Here is a 14,633-nt window from a genome sequence, read left to right as displayed (position 1 = left end):
CACACGCACACGCACACACACACACACACACACACACACACACACAGCGAGGGGAATGCCAGGCCTGCCCACCCTCCCACGGCTTCTCACGCCTACCTGCAGCCACTGCACTGTGCCCTATGCCAATTTAGACCAAACGGATGTGCACAGACCGAGAACCACCAGACACGGTCCACGCACGTAAGTGTGTGGACAAGGCACAAATACCTTTCCAACGCCCCCATCACCCAAGGGGATGACAGAACCACCACTCACCGCCCACACCCCCAGCCCTCGGTGATGGCTGCAGCTCAGCGTGGAGGGGCTGGGGGTCCCCGCAGGGAGGGGATCACCTGAAGGGAATATGTCTTGGGCAGAGCACAGCCGGTGCCCGAACCCTGAAGTGGCATCATTCTGCACCTTGGGGACAGCGAGGGGACGGGCATGGCCAACAGGTGCGTGCAGGGGAAGTGACGGGGGGTCCCAAGGACAGAGGTCAGCCAGCCCTGGACCCCGGTTCACCGTTCCACCAGCACGGTGCCCTGTGAGGGCTGACTGAGGTCAGCAAGCACAGCCACACCTGTGGGGACACCTGGCTCCCAGCAGAACCCCAGGAAAGCAGACGGGACTGTCCTCGCTGCACAGCCTGGGAAACAGGCATTTGGGAAGACAGTGTTATTAGCAACTTCTCACACCAAACTTGAGACTTTTTCAATCCCCCGGCCCTGGTGGCCCATAGCCTGTGCTGCCAAGCCTGTCGCCGGGCCAGACCAACATCAAGGAGGTCGGGAGAGCTTCTCCTGGAGAGTTAGTCCAGTGGAGCAACCAGGCTCTGAGACTCGAGGGGCACCACCATCCCCCAATGGGGGGAAACCTGGCCAAGCAGACAATGCACCAGTGATCAGACCCTGGGGACGCTGGGCTACACTGGGACAGCAGCCCCTCGGCTGCCGGGAAGGTCCACCGTGCAGCAGACAAGAGGCACGCCCACACCAACTGGACAGGGCACAACTTTCCCGCACACGGCGCGCTGGTCAGAGGGGGACACGGGGCTACCCTGTCTCTGTGCATCTTCACTCAAAAGCAAAGAATCTACCTGCTCTCGGGGCTCAAAAACCAGGCCCCCGTTTATACACCACAGCACAGTTCGTGGCTTAGGAATGACCCAGAAACCAACTTAGTAAAAGTTTACTGAAGAAGGTCCCTTGCTCACCAGAACCCTACACCCTAACCACGTTTGGGAAGTTTAAGAAAACCTCTCTTGCATGAAGACCCCAGGCCTCCCAAGCTGCACGTTTCTCTTGTGTGCTTTGGCAAGAAAAGAGCGGCCCGCCCACCTCCCTCGGAAGCCTTCCAAGGACACGCCACTCTTTATGGACCGACACCACGTCTGGAGAGATAACAGGTGTTTCCTGTACTCCCGTCTGGTCCCCACCTGCCTCGGCCCAGCCCAGCCCCCTCCACCCGTGGCCGCTTTGGCGCGCGCTTATCGCAGCCTGCAACTTCTAAAGGCACCTCGAAACCCGAGGGCGAGGGGGGGGTGCCAGTGGAATCTGCAGCAAAGGTTACACCTGCAACAGGTAAACAGCAAAGCCCACACTGCCGCATCTCCGAAACGGCCCAGGAGCTCCTCCCCTGGACCCCAAAGCAGTCCTGGGCCCCCGGTGAAGTCACTAGCCTCCCTGGCCATCTAGGGCCAGCCCCTGCGGTCCGGGACACACCGGCAAGCAGCCAAGCGGGCGTTCCACCAGGTAAGCAGTCATTCCATCGGCCCAGAGGGGCTGTCTTGCTCAACACACTTTTGCAATCATCGACCCTCATTTCTTTGGCTAATGATGTGAATTTTATATGAGAAACAGGCACAGGAATAGCAATTTTGCAGCCGTGGGACATCAACCCACACCATCTTTCGGGAGGGGATGGGGACCACCGTGAGATCTGCATGCAGACACAGGTGTCTTTTATTAAGAGAGGCCCACTGAGCCCAGTGCTCGCTTCCGAGTCAGTTTCCCCCAGGGCAGAAGGCAGGGCTGGATGCCTTTTCTCAGGTGGAGCTGGTCCAGGCTCTGTCAAGGGACGAGGCTCCTCGGGCGACGCGGACTCGGTCACTTTGCTCCCTATGATCGTGGGCAGGTCCTTCACCTGCCCCAGCTTCAGCCACACTTGTCTTCCCAGAACAGGAACCCCAGTCCCTACGTCACCTGGGGGTGAGGGACCACGCAAGGCTGGCAGGAAACACCTGCTCTTCATATGGTGATCCTACACACCCCGTCCTCCAGAGCCCCACCCCCAGCACCCCATCCTACAGAACCCCACACCCTGCAGTACCATGGCTTCGCAGCTCATAACCTGGCCCCTCTCTAAGAGGACAGGCCCGTGGCGGGAAGGCTGGGGAGCTGTGGGACTGATCGCTGATCTTGTCTGGGACCTGATCAGCAGGATGGCAGGGAGCCCGTCACCCCTTCCCCCTCTCCATGGGCACCGCTGGGTCTGTAGCTCAGGGATGCCCAACGTCAGGCCGTGGGGGCACAAGATGAATGCTCCGAAAGCCTTACTGTAAGATGCAAGGCCTGCGTCTCAGGAAAGAACCCACAGGGCACTGGGGTCGGGGCACCGCATTCCCACCTAACGGGACTGCTGTCCAGGCCAAAAGACGCGACGGACGTGTGGGTCTCCCCGTATCATACTGCAGCGGCAGCTGATGCACTCCCATGGGCTTCTGGGAAAAGGGACACTGGACAAACATCTGCACCCATGCCTCATGGCTAGCAGAGCACAGAGGACTACCCGGCTGGCTTACAGAAGGACCGGGCCCGGGGGGCAGGGGTGGGGAGGGCAGTGAGGACACACGTAAGCCCCGGGCGGGAAGGCAGAGGCAGGACACTGACAGCAAGCCCCCGTCACACGGCAGGTAGAACCACACCACACCCCTCCGGGCGGCTGTGACCGCAGGGCCACACGGGGACGGCCAGTCCTGCAAAGGAAGGAAGGCCTGTCTCTAAGTGTCCGCGTGAGGACTCTGAAGGCTCCGGCTGTATGACCTTGGCAGGTGCCTCGGGCTCCTCATCCATAAAATGGGCTACTAGGTAACAGCCAGCCCTCTGCAGGGGCACTATGGGGCCAGAGCAGGGTGGGCGAGGAGCAATGCATCGTTAGCATCTGCGATTCCTGCATGTTCTCTGGCAAACCAGGAGGACGGAGCAGACCTGCCTAAGGAGACTCACGCAGTGGCAGTGTCCCCATGTGGGCTGGCGTGGGCACCAGTCCTGCATGTGGACGGGAGCTAATGCTGGTGCCGTGCCCCCATATCCCACCGCTGTGGGCAAAGGGCGGATGCCTCTCTCTCTCCACTCCTGTCCCACAACCCTCCTTCCAGTCCCCCAAGCACACTCCACCCCTCCTGCCCCAGGGCCTCTGCACATGCCCTACGGGTCTGGAATGCTCCCCACCCACTTACGCAAGCCTCATCTGGTTAGCCCCTATTAATGCTAGACCTCTCAGCTCACACATCGCCTCCCCAGCAAAGCAGCCCCTGATCCCTGGTCCTGTTTATAGTCCTGTGAGGGCCCAGATCGCAGCTGCACAGAAATAACTGGCTGTGTGCATTCTGTGCATGCTCTGCACCCTCTGCCATGAAGACCCGCAGGGGCGATGGCTCCCACGTTCCGTTCAGCCTTTGGGGCCACATCCTGTCCCTAGCAGCAGGCGGAGCATGCGGTCTGCAGGAGGAAGGAGGGAATAAGCCAACCGCTAACCTCAACGTGTCTGACGGATGATCTGGCTGTGTCAGAGGCACAGGGATCCTGCTTTTGCGTTTTGGTAATAAGTACCTGCTTAGCTTTCTTCTTAGGATAACAAAAGTCAACATACCCGAGGGGCCTGAACAGACTTACCACCTCAAAGAGGAGCAGAGTGAAAAGTAGTCTGTGCGTCCTCCTTGGCAACGTCACGACACAGGGAATCGACGACATTGGGGGAAAGAGCCTGTCCCCTGCCGAGCACAGACCCCCGGAGACCGAGGAAGGCTCACGCACAGCACGGCTCCCCAGAGCTGTCCAATGTGCGTTCTGCTTACGGACGGGGGGCCACGCTAACAGCATTCCCGCTGATGCTCTCCCCTGGAATCTCCTGCGACCGTGCTGTGCGCAGCCTCACGGGAGCATCCCCGTGCCTGAAGACAGGGACCTGGGGCAGGGTGTTCTTGGCCAGGCAGACTGCTGAGCCCGCCAGGGAGCTCACCCCTCGCTCCCGCTCACATGGAGGGGAGGGCAGCACCAGGGCTGGAGATGAAAGGCTGCATGCACCCCTGCTTCCCGCCTCCCCTCACCCTCTCTGGCTTTTGGGGGAAGAGCAAAGAGAGTCCCTTTGCAAGGTGTGAAATGCAGGGAGGACGCCAGGGGCCCCGGAGAAGTGGGGCCCGCCGAGCTGACGGGCCCTGAAACCCGCAGCGGGAACAGTTCCGTAAAAAGGAACAAAAGGGACAATTGCGTAACTGGAGCCAGATTTACAAGGAAGCAGGGCTCCCAGGCCGGCGACCGGGCAGGGGCAGGCCGCCTGTGCCCTCGGGGAGGAGGCACCAGCGGAAGCGCACCACTCGGGCAAACAGAAAAAAATAAATGGAAAACCCTTTTCAGAAGCAATCACTGCCACACCTGAAGGTTACGTCACTCACCCACGGCCCAGCGGGCAGGCTGCAGGGGTCGAGCGCTTCCCACTCCGAGGCCGGGGTCTGAAGCCAGCCCTGCCTGACCTTGGAGAGACTGACGCAACCCTTCGTGACTCAGTTTCCTCCTCTGGAAAGTGGAGGTGTCGACAGGATTCGATAAGGAAGTAGGTGTATAGGGCTGAGAACAGGAGCGGACCAAACACAAGCACTAAATAAACATCAGCCGTGCACACGGCCGTGGCATTTGGGAGCCAGGCGGGCGGGGGGGACTGGCCCCCGAAAGGCAGCCCCCCCCACCCCGGGAAGTCCACATGGAACACAGCACCCGGTGCGACCACGGAACCACCTGTACCACCCGAGAAACAAGACGCCCACGAGCAACCTTCCCAAAGCCAGCCAGCCAGCCAGCTACTTCTCCCTTCCAGAAGGAGAACGCCAGAGACAAAGTCATTCTCAGGAGCGCCCACCTTGAACTGTTCTTAACGCTCTCAACCCCAGGCGGCAGGTCCTGGGAACTCTCCAGGAAAGACATACGAGGCTCAAGTTAGGAAATGACAACAACGTCACTTTCCCCAAGCTCCTCTATGAGAAACAAGGTCTCGCTCAGTCTGAGATTTTATCTGTGGTAATTTGTCACCAACTACTCAGAATTCTGGGGTGCGTAGGCTGCTCTGCACCATACGGATGGACGCAGGACACAGGACGCAGGACGCTGGGTGCAGGGAGAAGGCCCGCAGCAGGGAGGAAGGAGGTCCCGGGCGCAGGGGGGCGGGGGACCGAGCTCTCACTCACCCCCGTCTGGGGTCCCCAGCAGGGGAAGCGTCCCACACGGCGCCACGTGGAACTTTTACTGCCCCTTCGCTGCACAACAAGGACGCGGGCGAACAGAGGAGGGGCGCCAGGGACCAACCCAATGCCAAGAGCACGCGGCAGCCCGTGGGGGGCCCCACAGAGCCCTCGGGGAGGAACTCACCGTGCTGCCGAGGGGCCGGCCAGGGCTTCTCCTTCCTTTCAGAAGCAGCTCCCTCCCACCGCCTCGCCCCTTCCCTGCTTGGAGTCCTGCGCCCTCTGCGAGCGCCTGGCCTAAGGGGGTGGCAGGGCCAAGAGCAGGTGGGACAGCGCCCGCCCCGCTGCGGCTGGGGAAGTCTCAAGGACAGCAGTGCCAACGCCAGCAGGCACGCCCAGCCCACAGCGGCAGCACGCATGCCTGCACGCAGGGCACAGGCACCAGCTGCCCAGCCCTTCCGAGGCCCCGCAGGGCCCACGGCCAGCAGGACAGCCCTCACCAGGTGGGGGCCGTGTCCTCAGGGACCGACACCTGCCCTCCGGGGTGGGGGGGTTGTTGACATAGGGGCACAGAGAGGGGTCTCCTCTGTCCAAAGAGCCCCCTGCCCCAAGACCAACCGACCACGGATTGATTCCTTGGGTGGGCAGGTCGCTGGCCAGCATCCTGAGCCTGACAGGTGCCTGGTTCCCGCCCTCCCCCCTCCCCCCACCTTCCTTCTGCCCCTTAACATTCACACAAAACCACGAAGCGAACACAGAAACAAGGTCAAAGTGTGTTGCTGGACCAGAGAAGGAGCGGGCTTCTCTCCTAACACACATGCCCCTTGGGCTCCCAAATCTCCTGGAGGCCAAAACAGAAAGAGAGATGGGGCTGGACGTCTGGCAGACAGTGGGACAGGCACCTGGCCTGAGGCTGGATGGACCGAGGTCACACGTCACTCGGAATCAAGAGAGGAAGGGCCCACGGCAGAGCGCCGTCCCCCACCGCCGAGGTCTACACTGGCAACCAGCCAAATTTCATTATCATGTGGCCAGTCATGTCCCTTAAATTCAGAGGCAGACCCAAGTGGGCTCATCGATAATGACGCCTCACACACATGGATTCTTTTATTTTAATCGATCACTTCATGAGAACACCTGTCCTCATAAAGAGGACACAGGGAGGGTGTGGTGGGTCCCTCAGGGCCCTCACAATCCTGGCCCCGGCACCAGGACCCAGGGGCCCTGCTGCAGAGGGAGCCACGCAGGGTGTCTTTCCAGCCCCGACGTTCAGGGAGCCCTTGAGCCCACAGGCCGGGGTCTCTGCCCCAGGCGGCTCGGCTCCTGCAGGACAGCGGGGCTTCCCAAGAGAGAACGTGCGGACAGCCATCCCTTCACCTGTCCGGTCAGCAGACCGGCAGACAAACTGCATTTCACTCTTGGGAGCACCAGTCCCAGCTCTGCTCCGAGGCCCAGGCCTCCCACCACGGTCGGCCCGTGGAAGAGCCAGCTCCGAGCCTCCAAGACCCGCAGAGGCTGACAAGTGTGGACCAAGAGGGAGGACCCCCACCCCACCTGGACATCCCAGAGTGAAGGTCTCATGGTCCTGGGAAGGGGGCCCGGTGCGTCCACCGAGCTGCCCAGTCCAGGACCATAGCTTTGCTGCCATGAGAAGGGCACCGCAGGGGTTCCCAGGATGGCCAGCCCGTGCACTTGACCACTGGCATGGAGACCAGGGCCTTCCGGCGGCCCCGTCTGTTCTCACACACGCCCAGGACGATCCAGCGAGCATCCTCCCCGGCCAGCATCGGACACGCGTGCTCCATCCAAACCAGGCCCAGTACTTGGGATCACCGCAGCACGATGAGCCACACAGCTCCCGGCGGGGCTGGGTGGCAGGCCTGGAAGTGCCACAGAACAGCACAGCGGTGACAGTGGTGTGTCCCTGAGGGGCTGCAGGATAGGAGTGCTGTCCAGCGGCAGAAACAGCGGGACTTCCAGGGTGGAGCTGGGCCCGGAGGAGCCAGGAGCACCTGGGGAGGTCGGGCCTGCAAAGTGTGGGGCGAAGGGAGGCAGGGGTCAAGCGGTAAGCCAGGGCTATGCTCCAAAACGCCTGCAGGCCACAGACACTTGACCTCTGGAAGGCGCCGTGTGCCCATCTGCACACTGGGGATGGTCAGAGAACATGACTCTGCAGAAACGTCGGGTGAGACCACGCTCCCCGGCACGAGGCACGCCCTCGGTAAGCGTCCGCTTTATTAGCGGGTCCTCTTCTCGCCACCAAGGCTGTCCACGGAGGCCAGGGGGCAGGGGAAAGACCCTTGTGCAGGCAGCTGCTGAGGCCAGGAAGGGGGTCTGGGCAACCAAGAGAACAGGAGAGAGGAGTGGAACCCACAGAACCTGGTCCCGTCGCTGAGGAGGGAGATGGTGCGGAGACAGAGTGGGGGTCAACGGACCTACACTGTGGGAGCACGTGGGCAAGCCACAGACAACACAACCCACAGGACATGGCCCACGGGACCTGACTCACTGGACACAACCCACAGGACACAGTCCACGACCCACAGGACAAGACCCACAGGACACGGCCCACTGGACATGACTCACTGGACATAACCCACAGGACACAGTCCACGGGACACAGCTCACAGGATACAGCCCACTGGACACAGTTAACGATCCATAGGACACTGCCCACAGGACATGGCCCACAGGACCTGACCCACAGGACACAGTCCACGACCCACAGGACACGGCCCACAGGACACGGCCCACAGGACCTGACCCACAGGACACAGTCCACGACCCACAGGACACGGCCCACAGGACACGACTCATGACTCAAGACATGGCCCACAGGACATGACTCAAAGGACACAGCCCACAGGACCTGACCCACAGGACACAGTCCACGACCCACAGGACATGGCCCACAGGACATGACTCACCTGACACAACCCACTGGACACGACTCACTGGACACAGGACACAGTCCACGGGACACAGCCCACAGGACACAGCCCATAGGACATGACCCATAGGAATGATCCACAGGACACAGCCCACAGGGCTCCTCCACCACCACCCAAAATGGTGCCTCTGCCACTGTCCTGTCACTTCAGCGTGAGGACCCCGGGACAGCACCTTCGGCAGGAGAAACTGGGCTCCAAGCCCAGCTCCGTCTCCACAGACAGGTCGTCCTGGCGGCACCGGCACACCCTCTCCCCTCGGGTCCTCACCTGTGAGCAGGAGAAGACATTCAGCCGGTCCTGAGCCCAGGCGAGCTCCTGGCAGCCCAGCCACAGACAAGCTTTGCCCCGAAACACCCTGTCGGCTTTTCTAACCAAGGTGTTCCCGCGCTAAGGAGACCCCATGCCCGAGTTATTCTCCGACAATTAAGAGCCAGGCACAAGAGCGAGAGGACAACACGGTGCTGGACCCAAAGAACACAGATAAAATCAGGAAAGAAGTTTCCTGGGGTGGACCCTATCCACAAAGTCACCCCAAATAACGTCACCCTACCTACTGCGTGCGGAATAGAACACGCTGGACAGCATTCACACATGATCTTATTAATTCCTCACTCAAATGTTGTTTCCTTTTCACCTGTGAGGAAATAAAGCTCCTGGCACCTGCCCGTCCCGACCTGACTAAGGGCACATGGCTCATCAGTGGAAGCCACGGCTGCCCAAGTCCCTGCCGGGGACCCGAGGCCGGCTGCCCCTGCTGAGGGACCCTCATGGACAGACCGACAAGACACTGACTGCGACTTCTGCCAAAGCTCAGCTTCGCCGGCACCGCGAGTCCCACTTCCCTTGATGTTCAGACGCGGTCTCTACACTCCAGAGTTTCAATCTGGGAACGCATCATGGGCCGATGACCAGGTTTAGACCAGCAATGCCTTCTACACACACCAATCTCTTTTCTCTCCTTTCTACACTCCGGGAGGCCAGAGGTCCAGCCCGGGTTGGATCCGAAAGTTTATAATCCTAAACTTTACAATACGGTCCTCAAATTTTCTCCCACAAAGTAATTTTTAACCGCTGCGTGGTATCCGGAGTCCAGCTAGAGCCCAATTTCCCATACACCTGAATGTTTGTCTCCCGCAGGTGGTACATGTGATAAACATCCCACAGTTTACAACTTCTCAGCATCTTTAGTGGTTGCCTTGGGATAATCACCTGCAAGGGCAATTTCTTTGCAACTCTTGTCGGGAGAACTTCCTACAGCCCGTGTCTTGGAAGGCGTCCTGTAATCTCCGGGACTGCACACACCTGTGCTCCAGAGGGGACAAAGGTCCGAATGATGAGGAGCGGACCAGATGGAATTGCCTTGGCAAACCTGAAGAGGGACTCGAGGTGTCGGGACGGGGGAAACCGTGTCCCCAGGAGTGGAGCAGGGAGGAGAGGGACATGCCTCGGGGCTCCTGTGGATGCGTCCCCCCACCTGCTCCCCCAGGTCAGAGCTTGGAGCAAAGATCGAGTATCTCCAGGATGCTAAATCCGTAACAAGAGAAACAGCAGGGCCCTCCTGAGCGGCCAGGACATGCATGGCACAGCACCTGGCGCTCCAGAGGCTTCCCTGAATGCATGCGTGAGGACCGAGATGCCGGCCCACTGCTCCCGGGGTCCCCCTGCTCCCTCCCAGCTTTGCCCTCTCCCTGCAGGAAGTGTGGGCTGACTGTGTGCAGCCAGATGGGCATGTGGAGTCCCAGATGTGGAAAGAGCCCCCTGTTCAGAAGGGCACCTGGGACCCCACAAGAGAGGCTGTCTCCCCTTCCCGACGGCAGGTTAAAAAGGCTGGGAGAACAGCGTGCACAAGAAATGTTCATGTGCAGAGGGAGACCGACGGAAATGCAAAAGCGCGGGGTGATCAGACGCTGCGGTAACTCCTCCATGAGGATGATTCCAGCGTAGCTGAAGTCGGCACTGTTTAAAGGGGTCGTAGGAGTAAGACTGGGGACCCACAGGTTAGACCCTATAATCCCCACGGACACTTCCCTGACAGAGGCAATTCACTGAACAGCTAACTTCAATCCCTACCTTGCCCAGCACTTACCATGTGTGTGGACCCCCCCCACACCCCGTAAACGGTGGAGCCGAACAACACAAAGGGGAAGATGTACGAGGGCGGGTGGTAAACATAAGACTAAGTGTGGAGTTACACGCTGGACAGCAAGGATCGCAGTCCAGAAAAGACAGATGCAGGACACCTGGGTGGCTCAGCCGGTTAAGCGTCTGACTCTTGATTTCGGCTTTTAGGTCGTGATCTCAGGGTCATGAGATCAAGCCCTGTGTCAGGCTCTGCACTCAATGTGGAGCCTGCTTGAGATTTTCTCTCTCTCTCTCTCTCTCTCTCTCTCTTCCTCTGCCCCTCCCCCACCATCCCCTCTCTCTAAAAAAAGAAAGAAAAGACAGATTCATGTCAAATCCAAAACAGCAGGTGAGTTTTGGCTGGAGCCACAGTGAGAGCCCCCTAGAGGTTTGCTGATTGGGCTTAAACCTTATCCTGCCTTCTAAGAACCAAATGAATGAGGCCACTTTCTTTGGATAAACACCCAGTAGTGTTATTACTGGATCACGTGGTATTTCCATTTTTCATCTTTGGAGGACCCTCCATACTGTTTTCCAGAGCGGCTGCACCAGTTTGCATTCCCACCAACAGTGCATGGGGTGTTCCCCTTTCTCCGCATCCTCGCCAACACCTGCTGTTTCTTGTCTCTTTGATACTAGCCATTCTGACAGGTGTGAGATGATATCTCATTGTGGTTTTGATTTGCATTTCCCTGATGATGAGTGATGATGAGCATCTTTTCATGTATCTGTCCTCCATTTAGATGTCTTCATAGGAAAAATGTGTATTCCGGTCATTGGCCCATTTTCTTAATCAAATTATTTTTTTGGTGTTGAGTTGTTCTTTATATATTTTGGATATGACCTCTTATTAGACACAGCAAAATACTAATTTGAAAAGCTGCACGCAGCCCTATGCTTATTGCAGCCAAGATATGGAAGCCGCCCAAGTGTCCACTGATTGATGAATGGATAAAGAAGTGGTACACACACACACACACACACACACACACACACACACACACACAATGGAATATTACTCAGATGCAGGAAAGAATGAAATCCTGCCATCTGCAGCAACATGGATGTACCTAGAGGGTATTATGCTGCATGAAATGATTCAGACGAGAAAAACACCATATGATCTCACTTACATGTAGAATCTAAAAAACAAAACAAACGCACAAACAAAAAGCAGAATCAGACCCATAAGTACAGAGAAGAAACGGACGGGCGCCCGAAGGGAGGGGGGAGAGGGGGCAAACGGGAGAAGGGGAGGGGGCGGCACAGGCTGCCAGTGATGGAGTGAACAAGTCACGGGATGAAAGGCACAGAACAGGGAACACAGTCAGTGGTGAGGTGACAGTACCTACAGATATCAGGGTGAACACGGCGTGCGTAATGTATAGATCTGTTACGTCTCTCTACATCTGAAACCAATGCAACCAATGTACGTCGACTCTATTTCCATGAGAAAAAATATTTAAATGATTTAAATAAATGAAGTCACCCCAGGCTGCCCTACTGGCTGGACACCCCCTTCGTTCTGGAAGACTGATGCCTGCCACCCACTGCCCCTGGCCAGGCACTCGGACCTGCCTCTCCGATCCTGTACCACATCCTCCATCCCCCTGCACGGGGACCGGATGTGGACCGGACATGGACCAGACACGGACTGGACGCGGACCAGACACGGACTGGGCGCCCACTGTGTCCACTCCCAAACCTGTTCTGGCCAGATGCACTGGCTGCCGTCACCGCAGAGTTTAACAAAACGCTGCACAAACCGACAACTCGCGAGCCTAAAAGGGCAGAAACCTGCTGCAGCTCTGAGGGCGGGTCCGTGTCCTGGGAGGGCAGGGCCCCAGTGCCCTGGCTCCTCTGGACCGCACGGGACAGCTGCAGGATGGGCAAACCGAGAGCAAAGGGGAGGTGGGCCGTCCCAGCAAGCTTTCACAACACTTGGAGGTGGCCAAATGGGCAATTTCAGAGGGTTCACTGAGAACAGGAGAACCCCAGCCCCGGGACGGGACGCAAAGACAGACGGACACGGCCGTCCGTTTCAGACGCAAGGAAGTGTGAAAGTGAGTGAGGCTTAGCATTCTGCAAGGCCACAGGCATTTCGACTCAACAACCACCTACAAATCCCAACCATTTTTTAATTTTTATTTTTTTAAGATTTTATTTACTTGTCAGAGAGAGAGGGGGAACACAAGCAGGGGGAACAGCAGAGGGAGAGGGAGAAGCAGACTCCCCACCGAGCAGGGAACCCGATGCAGGGATCGATCCCAGGACCCTGGCATCATGACCTGAACCCAAGGCAGACGCTTCACGGACTGAGTCACCCACGCATCCCAAATCCCGACTATTTAAAAGGACAGGCTGACTGAGTGAGAAGTGGGTGGACAGCGTGTGACACATAACTGTTGCCATCCTAGGGAGAATGACATGGGTCACAGCAGCACGCACCCACACTCAGTCCAGCCCAGGGGCAGAAGCCTGCCGGGCGGGGACCCTCCCGAACGCACTTGGCCGAGACTGAGTGGAGGACCAGGCTGGGCACGGTGGGGCACGCAGCAAGTGCACGCAGCAGGGCTGGGACTCGGGATCCCAGGGAGCTCTTCTGGTGCCACAGTAACAGCCTCCTTCCCTACTCCCTGGCACCCCAAAACACCACAGGAACTGCCCACCACAGGCTCACTGGGAGGCGGCGAACGCGGGCTGGGGTCCACGCTCTCTGATGGGCAGGTTGGGGGTAAAGGGAGTTCTTAGGCGCCAACACGGCAACGGAACAGCCCGAGGACCTACCATCAACACCTTATCAGTGCACTCGAGTCTTGCTATTGCAGGTCATGAGGTTCTCACTGTCACCGTGACCACTGGCCGCACAGCTTTCCTGTGCTTAGAGCACCAGACATACCCACGCGCACATGGTTCCATTTCCAGGTGAAACCACCCACAAAAAGCACAGAAATGCAAAACCACGTGTCCCTGCACACACCTCGGGAAGGACAGGTGTTCACACAGAGCAGGAGGGCTGAGGGAACGCCACCCGGGGTCTGCCTCAGCTTCGGATGTGCTCGGTGGGTCCTGCGCGTGTCCACGAGTGACCCTGGATGCAGAGGGACAGCGGGTTTGGGATGACAAACACATTCTAGCAAGGTCGCAGATGTGCACACACAAAATCAACGAATAAGGAGGCTGGACCGCAACTGAATCGATACGAACCCCTCGATCATTCGTCTCGGGTTCACGCCAGAACATCTGGAAAACCTCCCCATTCTAACGGCCCCACACAGCACATCGGACACAGTAACGTTTCAGAAGGAATCACAACCACAGTCTAGTCCAGTTGTATTTTTAAGCATATGGCCCCGTCTCTTTACGTGGAGGGACGCCTTACGCTCCTGGAGGGCGCTAAGCCTCTGGGCCCCTTCCTCCTCGCCTGAGGAAGGTCAAGGCCGTGGTAGAGATGGGCGGGCACCTTGTCTTCCAGCGCTCCGGCCCCTGGGGAAGGCAGACGTGAAGCAAGCACTTCTGTACAGAAAACACTGTATCAACCCCATGTCATGTGCTGATGAACTCAGCAGGTTTTCAGTGAAACTTCATCATGCGGACTGGTCTTTCCAGATGTCAGCCGTCCATCCGGAACGCCACAAGGAAGACGCTCTGGCAAGCCTGATTAGCTCGTGGAAAACCAGGGAACGCCTGCGGGCCGGTCCTAGGGTAATTCGACACAGTTCCTGGCCGGCCCTGAAGCCCCGAGCTCTGTGCTCCCACTTCACCTGCATCCTGACCCAGCTCCGAGCTCCAGATGCCACCTGCTCACCACCGCCCACCCCCCCCCTCCCGCGACCGTCACAACACGAGCCCCACACATCCCTTCGCTCCCTCTGCAAACATGTCAGCAGGCATCCTCAGCAGAGAAACCAGGTTTTTTAAAACTTCAACAAAACACCACTACCATGAGCAGTGATTCCTTAATACCACACCACATCGCTAGTCAACGTTCAAATTTCCCTGTCTTACAAGCTTTTGGGGTTTGTTTTTTGTTTTGTTTTTCTTTGTTACAGTCAGATTGTTGGAATTGAGCTCCCAATAAAGTCTGACGATGTTTATCTAACATCTCTTCGGTTCCTGACAACAGAGAC

At 58.2% G+C, this 14,633-nt stretch overlaps 1 protein-coding gene across 1 annotated transcript in view; it reads right to left on the bottom strand.

Annotated features, from left to right (window-relative positions):
* TNS3 (tensin 3) overlaps positions 1-5,699 on the bottom strand; it is a 118,696-nt gene extending 112,997 nt beyond the window's left edge. Inside the window, exon 1 of the mRNA XM_025853108.2 lies at positions 5,619-5,699. The gene's annotated coding sequence lies outside the window, so the exon portion shown is untranslated. The remainder of the gene's footprint in view (positions 1-5,618) is intronic.
* Between the last annotated feature and the right edge of the window lie 8,934 nt (positions 5,700-14,633).

Source organism: Callorhinus ursinus, unplaced genomic scaffold (genome assembly GCF_003265705.2).
Source record: "Callorhinus ursinus isolate GAN/ISIS: 27379988/994484 unplaced genomic scaffold, GSC_fseal_2.0 scaffold60, whole genome shotgun sequence".
In the NCBI taxonomy this organism is placed as follows: Eukaryota; Metazoa; Chordata; class Mammalia; order Carnivora; family Otariidae; genus Callorhinus; species Callorhinus ursinus.
This window is presented reverse-complemented; position numbering and strand designations above follow the sequence as displayed.